Here is a 15301-nt window from a genome sequence, read left to right as displayed (position 1 = left end):
GTGCACCAGTACGCTCTCCACAGATCAGCTATTAGTGGGGAGGAGAGCAGAGTGATGAAGCCAGTTCAGAGATGGGAGTTATTAAGAAGCCATGATAAGTAAATTTGTCCAGGACAGTGGGTAACACCCCTACACCTTTTGAGAAACAGCCTGGGATTTTTAATGAGGGCCTTGGTTTTACTCTATGTCTCATCTGAAGTACAGCACCTTTTTACAGTATAGTGTCCCCATCACTATGCTGGAACATGAGGACCCACACGAGTAGTATAAAGCGACACCTTTCGTCAAACTTTTGACAGGTACCACGCCCCCTTTTCCAGCCAATGGGAGTCAGCGGTGGGTGGATGTCCCGCCCCCTTGCCAGCCAATGGCGTGTTGTTATGTGTGCATGTCCCGCCTCCTCAGGAGCCAATGGTGTGTCGTTAAAGGTCGGAACTCCCGCCTTCCCCCCGGCCAGTCGGTCCGGAGCCTCAGGGTCCCAAAGCCCCAAGGCGGCTCATCCCTCGCTTTAGGTGTGTGAAAGTGTGTATTGGTTTGGAAGGGGACCATGTCTGCAGCGGTTGAGTGCGCTCTATTATAAACCTAGGGAATCGGGTAGTTACAGCGGCGCGGGGAGTCTGGTGAGGGCCGCAAGATCCCGGGGTGTGAGCGGCCCAGCCACGGCCGGGTGGTTGAGTGGTTGTCCGGCCAGGCTGCTTATACGCTGCACAAGCCGTGTCTCAAAAGCAGCAGGGGTGTAAGCATACACACACACACTGACTGCGTAAAGTCTCGCGGAAAGAATTCGCAGGACAAACACCATGTGAAATGTGAACCGCTTTATTTCAACAGTGGGGTTTTCAAACACAGAAACAGTGCAGCACACTTTTTACACAAGTTACAGACTCCAGTTTGCAAGTATGTGAAATGTGAACCGCTTTATTTCAACAGTGGGGGTTTCAAACACAGAAACATCGCAGTACACACGCGTTACCGGGCTCATTAGGGACATCGTTAGCTAAACCTGGTTGGGCATCAGCTTTATTAACATTTGGCCAAACACACAAACATAGACAAGAAACATTCAGTTGTGCCGGTAGGCTGAAGATTGACCCGTCCACATCCTCTTTATTCTATTAAAGGAAAAAGAAAAGGAAGGCTTAACAAAATAGACATGCTTTGTACCTAAAATATCGAGCATTTAACGCATTTTTGAGCTAAGGTTTTTCGTTAATATTTACCATTTGTAGCGTGGTATCATCGCTAGCACCCGGCAGTTCTTCAACATCTGGTACCCCAGCTGAACTCACACACTCACAGGGTGCAGAGGGCGGGGTCGGGTTTTGCTAAAAAGAAGACCAAGTATTAAAATGACATACGCTAAGCGCCGATACAACAATTCCACGATCAGAAAAAATATTTTAGCCGCCTACCTCTTCACTTTGTAGAGTAGCGGACCCCGATGTTTCTCCACACAAAGAAGCCATCTTCGCAGCTCCCAACAAGGGGCGGTGTCTGACAGCTCCAGGGACGCGCGGCGACCCTGTCAGGCCGGAGCGTTTAAGAATATGCGCCAATGGTGTAACCACGCCTACATAACACAAGACATTTTTCAATTGGTTGTGATGCTTTAAAATGACCCCCCCCCCCATTGTTTTATCGAGAGCGAAAAGTATTCTCATATCAGTTTATAAGTTTTAAACTTCAAAAGTATTAACACACAACGCAAACACAAATGATGTGTTTGCCCAGAAAATAAATTTTAAACTTAAATTTTGGTCTTAAAGTTTTTAAAATAATGTAATAAGACACAGTTTATTTTTAATAACACATTCGTGACAGCTTTTTAGAAAGTTTGAGATAAATTTCCATACATCGTAAGCGTAAAAGTCTTTAAGGTATTAAGGCAACAAATGATGGGGTGTTGTTCTTTATACTTTAACGGATTGGTCTTAAAGTTTTAAAATCACGTATTAGAGATAATTTGAAATGTTTTGGAGACGTGCGGTGTGTGGGGGTTAGTTAAAGGCTCTGGAATGCAGAGTGGGGGGGGGGCTAAAATTGAGTACAGGAAAAGTTTATGAACATTTTATATTCATGTAAAGTTTTCTAATTTATAAGCACCACATGTATTTCGCGCAAAAATGTTCTTAACATCACATCGCGAAAAAATAAAACCTCAAAACGTCAAGCTTGGTTTGTGAACACGTCGCTATAAAGAATAGATACATTTTCTTATACCGTTAATAAAAAAACATTTTGCTTGATAATATTCTTAGAGGTCTGTTGGTGAATCAAACACAGACACCGAGGCACATTTTCACCACGTTTTAACCGCTATGAAATTTAGACACCGTTGTATGTCTTAAAATAATATAGATTTTAACATTATAACGGTCTAAAACGTTTTCTAAAATGTTTCTTAAAATAATTTCTACAGATCAGTACGTGCACACCCAATGATACCTAAGATTAATGGTTTTATGGGGGGCCATGTGTGTTTCTTAGAAGAGAATGTTTATCGGTTAGGGTATAAGTACCAGCGGTGTAACAGGCGAAGTTTTGGCTGGATTCCAATTCTTACAGTCTCACGTTATCGCCTAACTTGTCAGAATGGATCACACTGATCAATTACAGTCTGAAGATAGTCTGTTTACAGACTTAACACTGTTTGACTTGATAGACGAAGACGAGGACTCCACGCATTTCAGCAGTATGTATATCTGGCTTATTGTGAGAAAATTACAACGTCACGGTGCATGTCTCATGTTAGCTATAGTTGCAAAACGTTGTATAATATTTGTATACTAGGCAATATTGAATTATTATAATGGAATTACCAGGGAGTTGTTCCGTGATGTGGTTGTGACTGTGTGTATCCATTCATTTCCATTAGCCCTGAAAACCACAGCTGTAAAAAGACCAGTTATGGCGCAACCCAACACTGGTGAGTAATTATGACACTGTTTTGAATAAAGCTTTATGACCATGTGAGTCCTAAAGACACAGGGGTACTTTCTCCAAACCAATACACGCATGTGTCTATTCCGCAGACGCGGGCGAAGGGACAAGTCGCTACACGTTTCAAAAACCTTGTTTGGGGTTTACAATACCACCGCAAAACCTTGTGGAGACACAGGCAAATGTTCACGTCATACCAGAGGGTGCGGAGCATATTATCAAATCTCCTGAGAGAAGAGGTCGGTATTATATAAAACATTCTTTTAGCATGGCCATTTAAACGTGTCTATAATAAAAATCCTTATTACCAAAATTTTTTGGTAATTTGCGGTGTTGAGTTCTTTCACTAATGGGATTTTTCCTCTCCGTGCAGACCCCGGACCTTCAAAAAATAAACTGCGATAAGCCAACACGTTAACTGGGTCAACGAGCTCAAAACGTCTGAAATCAACAATCAAAGGTTAATATAATTTAAGCATGGTCAAGATGTGTTATGATCCACTTACAGCAAACATTACTTCTTTTGTTAGGATGTTAATTCGCTGAAAGATCCTAGTTCGCGTAGTTTTCTGTTTGGGAGTGTTAAAAAAGCCTTATTTTAAAACTGCTTAGCTTTTAAAGTTAAAAGCGACTGGTCTGTGCCAGGGGTCTATATGCCGTTAACCATGCCGCTTAACCCAGTAGCGCCACCACAGTCTTAAAGGAAACAGGTGTAACAACATGTCCGGGTAACTTGTTCCATTCACCCGCAGCCCTTTGTGTAAGGATGCGCCACATGTGTGGCGTTTTTATCCTAGTAATCGTAGTTTTCTGATTTTGACCATTTAGATTTCATTGATTATTGTGTTGAAAAGTCTTTTATTTTTATCACAGTGAAGTTTTCTGATTTTGAGATATGGAGCATTGGCGTGGTATTAAAAAGTCTTTTATTTTTTCACACAGCAGCTGTATCGACGCACGGCGAAACAAATGTGGCGGAAACGTCGGACCCTAAGGTGGTTACTGCATCGGAGATGGCTGTTAAGACGCTGACCAAAACCAAACGTGTCAAGCCTGCGGAGCGAAATAATAACGTGCCTAAAGACTTGGTGCTTGGTGATTTGGGATACTCAGTGCGGTATATTGCAGACTTAGTATCAAAGGTGGTCACTAATGAGGTGGATAAAAAGCGATATTTAGAGAATCTAAGAGCCGCTTTAGCAAGTGTACATTCAGTGTTTCCAAAACCGATCCAGGTTTACGCCGCTAGCCTCTTAGACGTTTTTTCAAAAGAGGATGCCGATCTAAACTCTGGATTTCGTTACCTGATAATGCTATTTCATGGTGCATTGGCGAAGACCCACCAGGATAAATGACTAAACATGCGGTCTAAAAAGTGTTTAAAAGACCGACCGCTTGCCAACATCAAGCGTTTGTACATAAAGAAAAGAATTAAACTGGCAAAAGCATGTTTGTTGCGTCGTAAAAGATTCAGAGAGAGGCATCAGATTTCCCAAGGGCCGCCCGAACTACGCAATGAGAATGCAGTGGTGGAAAATAACTGAATGCCCGAGGGTGCTGTAGCAGAACAGGATGTCGGTAACTTTGAAAACCGAGAACTGGTTGTGCTGAACGATCTGAATCAGGTTGGTGGCGGTGCAGGGGCGAATAGAGACCCCATAGTTTAACTAGAGCGTATCCGTAGTTATAACAGGTCTTATAATAATTTTAGAGGAACAGAGCACCATGAAGAACTTCGTTTTGTTAATCTCAACAGAATAGCCTCGTATGTACAGGCTATAGACGCTGTGCATGGTGCAGTCCAGAGAATATTGGATGAACTTTCTCCAAACATCGGGTTGAATGATTTTGTACAGCTGCGTTTGACTGCGGGTGCTTTTAACAAGCCCTTGTTCTCACGCAGGAGACAACCCGGAGAATTAAATGCTGCCGATTTTTTAAGCCACATCTCAGACCTCTTACAGAGCCACACAGAAGTTCTCACCGATGACAGCCTCCGATTAGTGGTGACAATAGTTAGGAATATGCAGGGGGGTGCCCGCATATTTAAATCCGTTCTGTACAGCCGGGTAATTGCTCGGAAAAAAGCGCACCTTATCGACTTACATTACACGGCGGTAATCTGTGTTTCGCCGGGAGTGTGTACGGTTTGTTGAATGAAGGTTGTACCGATGGGGAAATGTTACAGGGTGCTAAATGAATGCACAAAGAGTTGGGTTTTCCAGAGAATCTGAAAATTTGTCAGACATTACCGCTTCTGAAAAACACTTAAAGGTGGTCATTACCAATACCAGGGTAATTGGAAATATTTTACAATGGGGCCCACACCACCAAATTCTAAAATACTTTTTGTTCGACTGCATGAAGAGCATTTTTACGGGGTTTTAAATATTAAAGCTTTTGTGGGGGCGGCGTATTTTTACACTAACTGCCATGCGGGGTATAGCCACAAGAATGCACACTCCTGTGTTAAAGCTTGTAAAACCTGTTTAGATCCCCAGTGTTGCGAAATTGATGCAGAAATTCAGAATTGCCCAGCCTGTAAGGTGTAGCGGCGAGGCTTATTAATAAGGCAGAATCAAGTGTTTCTGAGCTTCCCAAATGAGGCCCCATTTCTCTGTTCATCTCTGTGGTGCAGCCACAGAGAAACCATTCATGCAAGATGTTTTCTTTTGATAAGGACAGCTCCCAAAGGGGGATGCACTTAGCTAAGCCTGGCTATCATGATCAATGGTCATCCATTGGCGCCTATCTGTTTAGGGAGTGCCAGTTGGACATCTGGACTGCATTTCTAAGTGTCAGGAGTAAGCGACTCATATCTCACCTTGATCAACCAATCAGGGACTGGTAGGGCCGAGTAACCCACGTGGGACTCTGATGCCCATGGAACTTTCAGCCAATCAATGAGCTGAAGTTCCTCCAGGTAAAAACAGGCAACACAGAGAGCCTGTTAGATTCAGACAAGATTCAGATTCAGATTCAGATTCAACAAGATTCAGAAGGGATTCTGGAGAGGATTCTGTGGACTGTTCTAAAAGGAATTCAAAGGAGAATTCCAGGGCAGGACGGCCCAGGAGCAGAAGGCTCCCAAGGGCAGGACACCCTCGCAGCGCGCCTCCTGACCATCCTGAGACTCAGCCCGGACAACCACGGAACGGCCAGTGTGTCCGAGTGCCAGAACTTTCCTTTGTTCTAAGAGTCTAGAGTGGAGGTTGCCAGAGAGTAACCAGCAGCAGGCCTTGTGAACAGGTCGGAACTGTGGACAGCTGAATCACTATTCAGAACTAGCTCTTCATTAGGAACGAACCGGTCCTCTTCCTGACTTGCTGGGACCCACAGTCATCTTTTCTCCTGTGCACAAACTGTGCTAGTTAAACAACACCAACTAGCCGGTCAGTGAGCATCAGCAGCGCACCGTCGCAAGCCGCACAGCACAGCCTGGCACGGAGCCAGAGAGCGCAGATTGGACAGCAACAGCCTGCAACTGTTTCTTTGTGCCCGCAGGAGATCTAAATCCCCAGAGATTGGATGAGTATTCAACTTCAATGCATTACAGCTCGAGAATTCAATTGTTATCCAAACCAGTTGATATCAATTTAATTCCTAAGAGTTATGTACTTGTTTGAGTATCTAATGTAGAAGTTGTAACCAAGTTCACTTTACGAAACGGTCTTAATGAATGATATACTGAACGTATGTCCTCTTGATATGTGTAACTCTTTGTAACTGACCGAATATATCTTTTGTATTCTGATAACCCTCTCGATAAGATCTGTTAGGTTTATATGCATATTCTATGTATTAATAAATGTATCCTCGTGTATTAGTACCTGTGTGTGCGCGTTGTTTGAGTTATGTCACATGGTTGGATTCTAAAGCCATCAAAAGAATCAACTTTGTGATTCAATTAATAATTGTCTCAGTAAATGCCCAAACCCTACAGAACTGGTGCCTTCAGAGAGCCACTAACATTACATATTTGGCGTCCCTGAACGAATATAAATCACTACATATTTGGCGTCCCTGGGTGGGCGTGGCAAGACTGAAATGAGTCAACCAAGCGAATAATTCATATAAAACGCCGCGGGTTTCATACACAACAATACAGTGTGCTGAAAGCCGAAAGGAAAAAAAGTTCCCCTTGCTCTTTAAGCAGTGCTTGATTGTTTTGTGATCTTTTGCGATCTACCGGGTTGATTGCATACTTGATCTTGTGGTTTTCTGTGGTAAAACTGTAATTTCGTACTTAAAAGTAATACTCTTTAAGTTTAACGATGGTTGCTAAAAGGTCTGAATTCGAGTCGCTATTAAGCACTCTCTCTAGCAGCGACAGGTCTGACCACGATCTCTTCCATATCTCCGTCAGCGGAGAAGCTAGAATAAATCTCCATTCTCTGAGAGAGCTAGCGAAGGACATAGAGAGATTTGACCCCGCAGTGTCAGAGAATAATATCGAGAGTTATATTCAGGACCTCAGGTATAACCTGCAGTACCTGCCAAACGCCACAGAACAGGAGAAAGTGTTTCTGGTCAGGAAAACTACCAGCAGAGCTGTACATGAGTGGATGGCTAGGCAGATGAAAGAAGTCTCTTATGACTTTGAGCAGCTATGTCAAGCACTTATCGAAGAATACAGTGCGTTTATTGACCCGACTGCCGCGATAGCCGCCGCCCTTAACATTAAGCACGAGAGAGCAGAGTCCCCTCGCGAATATTACGAGAGACTTAGACGAACTTATTTTGCAGGGCGAAATGATGAGGGTTGCGAAGAGAACACACATTTCAAGGGTTTATTCATTGCGAATCTCCACCCGTCAGTCAGAAAGATGATCTTAATGCATATAGATGCACAGACCATGAAAATGACTGATATTAAGAGATTCGTGCAGAAAGCCTGGGAGTATGATGTCCAAAGTCGCTCTGAGCAAAAAGCTGCTAAAGCAACTGTGTTCGCCGTCAGAGCCAGCAGGGTTAATTCCCCCCTGCTCGAAGGAGCACAGGCTCCTGAGCTGGCTAAGCCCCGTTCCAAAGCACTCACACAGGACCGCACCCAGCGTCCTAAGTGCCATGAGAACACCGGGGGAGGGAAAGGGCTAGAAAAGGCTGAACAAAAGGATTCAGTAGCCGCCCGCCTGGCCAGGCTTGAACAAGCTTTATTAGGACAGGGACAACCGCTCCCCAAGGCTGCCGGAAGCGTGAATGAGCTGATACTCTCCACTGGAGGAGGCGGAGACCCGCCCCCTCTCCCTCCCTTAGTCTATCTGATTGAGCGGAAGGGTTCCTGCCTGGATAAGGTCAGCCACTCCCAAGTGAGTGCTGACTCCACCCCTGAAGTCACAGAGCAGGCAGTAAAACGCAGAGGAAAAGCAAGAAGCTTTTACCTCAAGGCTGCCATGGGAGATGTCTTACCCAGTGAGACACTGATTGACACTGAGGTTGAAAGGTGTTTGATGTCACACGGCAAGCTCAAACGGGTAGAAAAAGAAAAGGGCATGCGACTCAGAGAGGAACCTTTGGTGGATCACCAGAAAGGCAAGGTGTGGAAACAGGTCAAGGCTCCTAAGCCTTCTGTACAGAAGGAAAGGGGGGCCAAGAGGCAGACTGTGCTCACACAGTGCCCACCGAACACAGAAGCCTATGTGAAGATTCCTTCTGTTCCCTCTGGACAAGAAATAAAAATATTTCCTTGTTCCCCGGATATACAGGGAAGTCGTGTCCCGGCTGAGGTCACAACAGCCTCCCTGCCACAGGAGCGGTGCTCCAAGCAGTCGCCTGATCCACCAGGTAAAGCACACACCTTTTACATCCCTAAAGAGGAGCAGATCTCCCCACCTGGCGATGAAAAGGAGCTTTCCCTGTGCACCCTGGCACCCAAGAGGGGTCAGGACCACCACCCCGCAGTGGTGGAAGGGATCCAGATGGCAGGAGAGCAGGTTGGTGATGTAGCCCTCACCCTTAGCCCTGAGAGGTCCTCTATTAGTGAGGATCTGCTTGAGCAGCTGTCACAGGGCCACCACCAGGTGCCCCTGGTGCAACATTCACAGGTTAGACAGGAGGTCCAGCTGGACGCTGAGACTACTGCACTGTGGACACACCTGATCCCAGATGCCGATTCCCTCTGCTTTGACCCAGGGAACCTGCAGTCAGGTAACATTATTTCTCACAACTACCAGGTAGTGAGTGAGACTGACCTGATTGTTCCTGCCTCAACGGCAGGGTTGCCAACACACCCAGTCCCCCAGAAGGGACAGGGAATGAAAGCCGAGCCGGTTTTCTTACAGCCACCAGCTCAGTCTGTCAGTCTGAGTCTGACCAACAGTGGTTCAGCCAGACTGGAGCTGGATGGTCAAGCCACCCGCCTGCCAGTGCAGGACATCTCAAAGAGGGGTGTCAGAATCCCCGCCTGCACTGACATGGGCCTGGTTAGTGATAGTGAGTTCAAAGACAGTGAACTAGCTATCCCAGTGCTGGGGCAGCTCCCTGAACCCCTAGCGAGGGAAGAGGGGAGCGAGCAGGGGTCCTACACCTACCCCCAGCAAACGATTGGAAACATGCCGATAGAGGGATTCCTCAATCAGGAAGTGTGCAGGGTGGACCTGAACAGTGAGAATAGGATAACAATCCCAGATCACTCAGGTGCTCCAGATGACCACTCAGCCGAGGGTCAGGCATGCTCCACCACTGCACCACCCCCTGCAGGGTTCCTAGAGCACAGGCATGAACAAATCGAAAAAGCAAATGCCCTGGAAAAGGAGGAGCAGCATCAGCAGCTGCGTCAGATCTCCCCAGATTTCCAGGATGTTGGTGCCCAAGATGCCACATGGCATACTGAGAAAGACACCATGTACACGCTGCACCAGCTTAGAAAGGCAACAGTCACTCAGAAGGAGATGACTGGGATCAGCCACCCGAAAAGACTTTTGGGAGGACTGATTGCTGCCGCCACTGTTGCACGTTTGCTTTTTCTGGTAGGTTTGTGTGCTACTGGCACTCTCACCCTGACTGCCCGAAGAAGGCAGGTGTCAGAGAGGCCAGAGGGTAGTGACAGACTGTATCGACAGCAGCAAAAGTTGGAAAGCTTAGGGAAAACCCTACAGGCAACTTCCTATGCAACAGGGTTAAACCTTATTCCCCAAACAGTGGACATGATTGTTGGTGTTATACAGTGGGTTTATGCCTGTGTGCAACAGGCCAGAATGTTGACACAAGACCTGTTAAGGGAGTTTAGTGCCACTGTGGCCAGTCTAGCCATGGCACAATTCCCAACCCACTTGATTCCACTCTTCTCAGTAGAGGAGTATGTGACATTAACCCCATCGCTCATAGCTCACCCAGAAGGCAATCCAAGATTGAATTCGGTTCCAAGTCTTGAGATGGGTATGGCTACCAAAGCTATCCATTGGCTGTGTCTAAACGATTCACCAATGAAGGGTGTAAAGCTACTAACGAGCAGAGGGAGGTTAATGGACCCCATGAAGAGCAGGTGGGAAGTAAATGGCTGGTCAGCACACCACATTTAACTGACACTATGACTTGTGACGGGCATGATACAGCTACCGCAATGCAGCTACCTAATCAAACAGTTTTCCTGCAAGTTCCCGAGGAGGCCATAGTACAGCATGGTAACTTAACACTGTACTGTCTAGAACCAGACAACATTAGACCAAACTTGAGGTCATGGATGCCTTCAGGTGCCACACTATTGAATTGGATAGAAATCCAAGAAACAGTAAGCCCTGAAGAGGTACAGGTAGTTAGTTTGCTTTAATGGAACAAACCTCCAAACCACCCTAGCAGATACCCAACACAGGTGATGTGGTTTATCGGGGGGGCTGGGAACAGGAACCGTTGTTATTGTAACACTACTGCCGGGTAGCTGGATCATGACTGATAGTGTACTCTGAATGCTGTACTCTTACATCAAGATGTACTCTGGGTAGCATGAATGAGTCAAAGGTAGCATGTCAAAAGAAAGGAAGTGACTTCTCCCCAAATATCTACTACAGAGGTATCAGATATTGACAGTGAACTTCCTCATGTGTAATTCCTAGACTGAGATAATGTCTCCTACCGTGTTTATACATACTCCAGATGTTATTCATCCTGTTTGTATCCATTGCTGGTTCCGGTATGAATTCTCGAGGAGAAATGTAGACATTTAAGATTAATGTTCTAATGGCAAGGGACATCACTTAACTCTGTTTTGTTTTGAAGGCAACAATGCCTCGGGACCTCGTGGCCTTCAAAAAGGGGGGATATGTAGCGGCGAGGCTTATTAATAAGGCAGAATCAAGTGTTTCTGAGCTTCCCAAATGAGGCCCCATTTCTCTGTTCATCTCTGTGGTGCAGCCACAGAGAAACCATTCATGCAAGATGTTTTCTTTTGATAAGGACAGCTCCCAAAGGGGGATGCACTTAGCTAAGCCTGGCTATCATGATCAATGGTCATCCATTGGCGCCTATCTGTTTAGGGAGTGCCAGTTGGACATCTGGACTGCATTTCTAAGTGTCAGGAGTAAGCGACTCATATCTCACCTTGATCAACCAATCAGGGACTGGTAGGGCCGAGTAACCCACGTGGGACTCTGATGCCCATGGAACTTTCAGCCAATCAATGAGCTGAAGTTCCTCCAGGTAAAAACAGGCAACACAGAGAGCCTGTTAGATTCAGACAAGATTCAGATTCAGATTCAGATTCAACAAGATTCAGAAGGGATTCTGGAGAGGATTCTGTGGACTGTTCTAAAGGGAATTCAAAGGAGAATTCCAGGGCAGGACGGCCCAGGAGCAGAAGGCTCCCAAGGGCAGGACACCCTCGCAGCGCGCCTCCTGACCATCCTGAGACTCAGCCCGGACAACCACGGAACGGCCAGTGTGTCCGAGTGCCAGAACTTTCCTTTGTTCTAAGAGTCTAGAGTGGAGGTTGCCAGAGAGTAACCAGCAGCAGGCCTCGTGAACAGGTCGGAACTGTGGACAGCTGAATCACTATTCAGAACTAGCTCTTCATTAGGAACGAACCGGTCCTCTTCCTGACTTGCTGGGACCCACAGTCATCTTTTCTCCTGTGCACAAACTGTGCTAGTTAAACAACACCAACTAGCCGGTCAGTGAGCATCAGCAGCGCACCGTCGCAAGCCGCACAGCACAGCCTGGCACGGAGCCAGAGAGCGCAGATTGGACAGCAACAGCCTGCAACTGTTTCTTTGTGCCCGCAGGAGATCTAAATCCCCAGAGATTGGATGAGTATTCAACTTCAATGCATTACAGCTCGAGAATTCAATTGTTATCCAAACCAGTTGATATCAATTTAATTCCTAAGAGTTATGTACTTGTTTGAGTATCTAATGTAGAAGTTGTAACCAAGTTCACTTTACGAAACGGTCTTAATGAATGATATACTGAACGTATGTCCTCTTGATATGTGTAACTCTTTGTAACTGACCGAATATATCTTTTGTATTCTGATAACCCTCTCGATAAGATCTGTTAGGTTTATATGCATATTCTATGTATTAATAAATGTATCCTCGTGTATTAGTACCTGTGTGTGCGCGTTGTTTGAGTTATGTCGCATGGTTGGATTCTAAAGCCATCAAAAGAATCAACTTTGTGATTCAATTAATAATTGTCTCAGTAAATGCCCAAACCCTACAGAACTGGTGCCTTCAGAGAGCCACTAACATTACATATTTGGCGTCCCTGAACGAATATGAATCACTACAAAGGTCTTTTGTCGTAGCTCTCAGTGTTTGGCGAGACACTTTCAGAATGCGGCGACGGGTGTTAGTAAGTGTGAGCGCAGGGTCTTTTGTGAGAAATGTGGGGTTTATTACCTCGCAAGTCACAAATGTAAAGAGAAACTGTGCTCGCGTTGTAACAACGTGATCGACACCCCTGACACACATTTGTGCTACATACCGCCTTTGGACAACCCCAAAATTTCAAACAAGTACATTTTTTTCGACTTTGAATGCATGCAAGAAACGGGGACACACATACCAAATTACGTCCCCGCCCTTCATATTAACAATAAACGAAGCTGGGAATTTTATGGTGAAACTTGTCTAAAGGATTTTGTGTGTAAATTTATCGATAGACGTTTCAAAAACCATACGTTCATATCGCACAATGGCAAGGGATATGACAATTGCCTAGTAATCAGACAGTTGTTAGATGAAAAGATGGACATTGAACTAATTAATCAGGATGGTAAGATAATGTGTATGACCGTAAAAGCTCTGAACATCAGATTTATCGATTCTTTAAACTTTCTACCTATGAAATTAAGCAAACTGCCGGCACCCATGGGGTTCCCCGGGGGTAAGGGTCATTTTCCACACTTGATGAACACTTCAGAAAACCAAAATTATGTCGGCCCGATGCTGCCGCCAGAACTTTACGGCGTTAACTACAGCGAGAAAGCCGAGTTTTTGGTTTGGTATGAAGAATGCAAGGGAAGTGTGTTTAACTTACAGAGAGAGTTGAAACGTTACTGCCAGTTGGATGTGGCAATTCTAAGAGAAGGCTGTGTCAGGTTTCGGGACGAGGTCATGAATATGACCAGACAGACACGCGTGACTCAGTCAGGGGCCGCCTGCGTTGTGTGCCAGTTTGTGACCATCGCTAGTGTCTGCATGGCCATGTTCAGACTTATGTTTTTACAGGAAGAGACGATTGCATTGCTACCCCATGACAATTACCACCACCAGCAAAAACAATTTTCTACACCCAGCATTCAATGGCTTATGTACACACAGAGCCCGTTAAAATCCAACACGCGTTAACCACGGCCGGTGAGTTCAAGGTTGGTCCATATTTTCTGGATGGTTATGCTGTAATTGAGTGCAGACAGCCTTTGAGTTCAACGGTTGCTTTTTTCACGGTTGTAGCGTTTGTTATTGTGAAAACGATTTTAATCCGCTGACAAACACTACTTTTGGCTGGTTGTACAGAAAGACGATGGTTAAAATTAATTTTCTCAAAATGAGAGGTTTTAACGTGCCTGTTTTGTGGGAGCACGAGTTCAGAGACATGCTTGTTGAAAATGGGGACTTGGGTAAATTTCTAACAGCTGCGCAGTTACCAGAGCCTCTGCAACCGCGCAAGTCGCTTTTTGGGGGGAGAACAAATGCGATTTGTTTGCATTACACAGCGCAGCCCGGTGAAAAAATTCATTACTATGATTTCACCAGTCTGTATCCGTTTGTGAACAAAACTAAAAAATACCCACTGGGGCACCCCCAAATAATATATAACAACTTTGGAGATTTAAAACAGTATTTTGGTTTAGCGAAGGTGAAAGTTTACCCACCCAGACGTTTGTACTTTCCAGTTCTTCCAACCAAAATTGACAAAAAACTGTTTTTCACACTGTGTCGTACGTGTGCTGAAACAAAACAGACCACCCCCTGTGAGCACAGTGATGAAGATTGCGCCTTGACTGGTGTCTGGTGCACCCCTGAATTACAGATGGCCTTAGATCTGGGGTATAGAGTGTGTAAAATTTACGAAATTTGGCATTTCGTTAAGGCCTCACACAATCTTTTAACCGACTACATCAAACTGCATCTGGAAGGGAAACAGGAAGCTTTGGGGTTTCCAGAGTGGTGTACAGATGTCGCGAAACAACAAAGATATATCAGCGAATACTATGAAAAAGAGGGTGTCCGGCTGGACCCCGGCAACATTAAAAAGAATCCGGCCAAAAGACAGCTTTCAAAAATTGCCTTGAACAGTTTGTGGGGGAAGTATGGACAAAGAGACAATTTACCACAGACCACCATTGTGAGAAACCCCGATGAATTGTTCAGGTACTTATTTACGCCATATCATGAGGTGTCCGCCTGCGAGTTTATCGATGAAAACACAGCCTGTGTTACGTGGAAACACACTAAACACCACTATACAGGCCATTCAAACACTAACATTTTCATCGCTAGCTTTACAACCGCCTATGCCCGCTTGGAGTTATACAATCTGCTAAATGCTTTGCAAGGCCGCTGTCTGTACCACGACACAGATTCCGTTATCTTTGTGAGCCGGGAGGGTGAGTGGAATCCGGAACTGGGTGACTACTTGGGTGAGCTGACCAGCAAAATCGCTGCTGGACAACACATCACCGAGTTTGTATCAACAGGACCCAAGTTGTACGGGGTACAAACTGTCTGGAGGGAAAGCCTGTTTAAAGGTAAAAGGCATTACGCTCAATGTGAACAATTGTGAAAAAGTTAACTTTGAGAGTCTGCGGGACTTGGTTTTTGGCGTTAACCCTTATGCAGAGTGCCGGGAATTTAAACACATTTCTATTCAACAGCCGATGATCGTGCGTGTTAAAAAGGATTGGCGCATTGAGACCCGGACC

General features: G+C 45.4%; 1 long non-coding RNA gene across 1 annotated transcript; it reads left to right on the top strand.

Moving 5' to 3' along the window:
* The first annotated feature begins 2722 nt into the window (after positions 1-2722).
* Positions 2723-15055, top strand: LOC148646934 (uncharacterized). The gene is made up of 5 exons (XR_015927662.1): positions 2723-2926; positions 3033-3179; positions 3314-3400; positions 3883-5486; positions 12666-15055. It is a non-coding gene; the product is annotated as an uncharacterized LOC148646934 (long non-coding RNA).
* The last annotated feature ends 246 nt before the right edge of the window (positions 15056-15301 follow it).

This window comes from Lepisosteus platostomus, chromosome 16 (genome assembly GCF_059453375.1).
Source record: "Lepisosteus platostomus isolate fLepPlt1 chromosome 16, fLepPlt1.hap1, whole genome shotgun sequence".
Taxonomy (NCBI): Eukaryota; Metazoa; Chordata; class Actinopteri; order Semionotiformes; family Lepisosteidae; genus Lepisosteus; species Lepisosteus platostomus.
The sequence above is the reverse complement of the archived record's forward strand: the minus strand, read 5'-3'. Positions and strand labels throughout refer to the sequence as shown.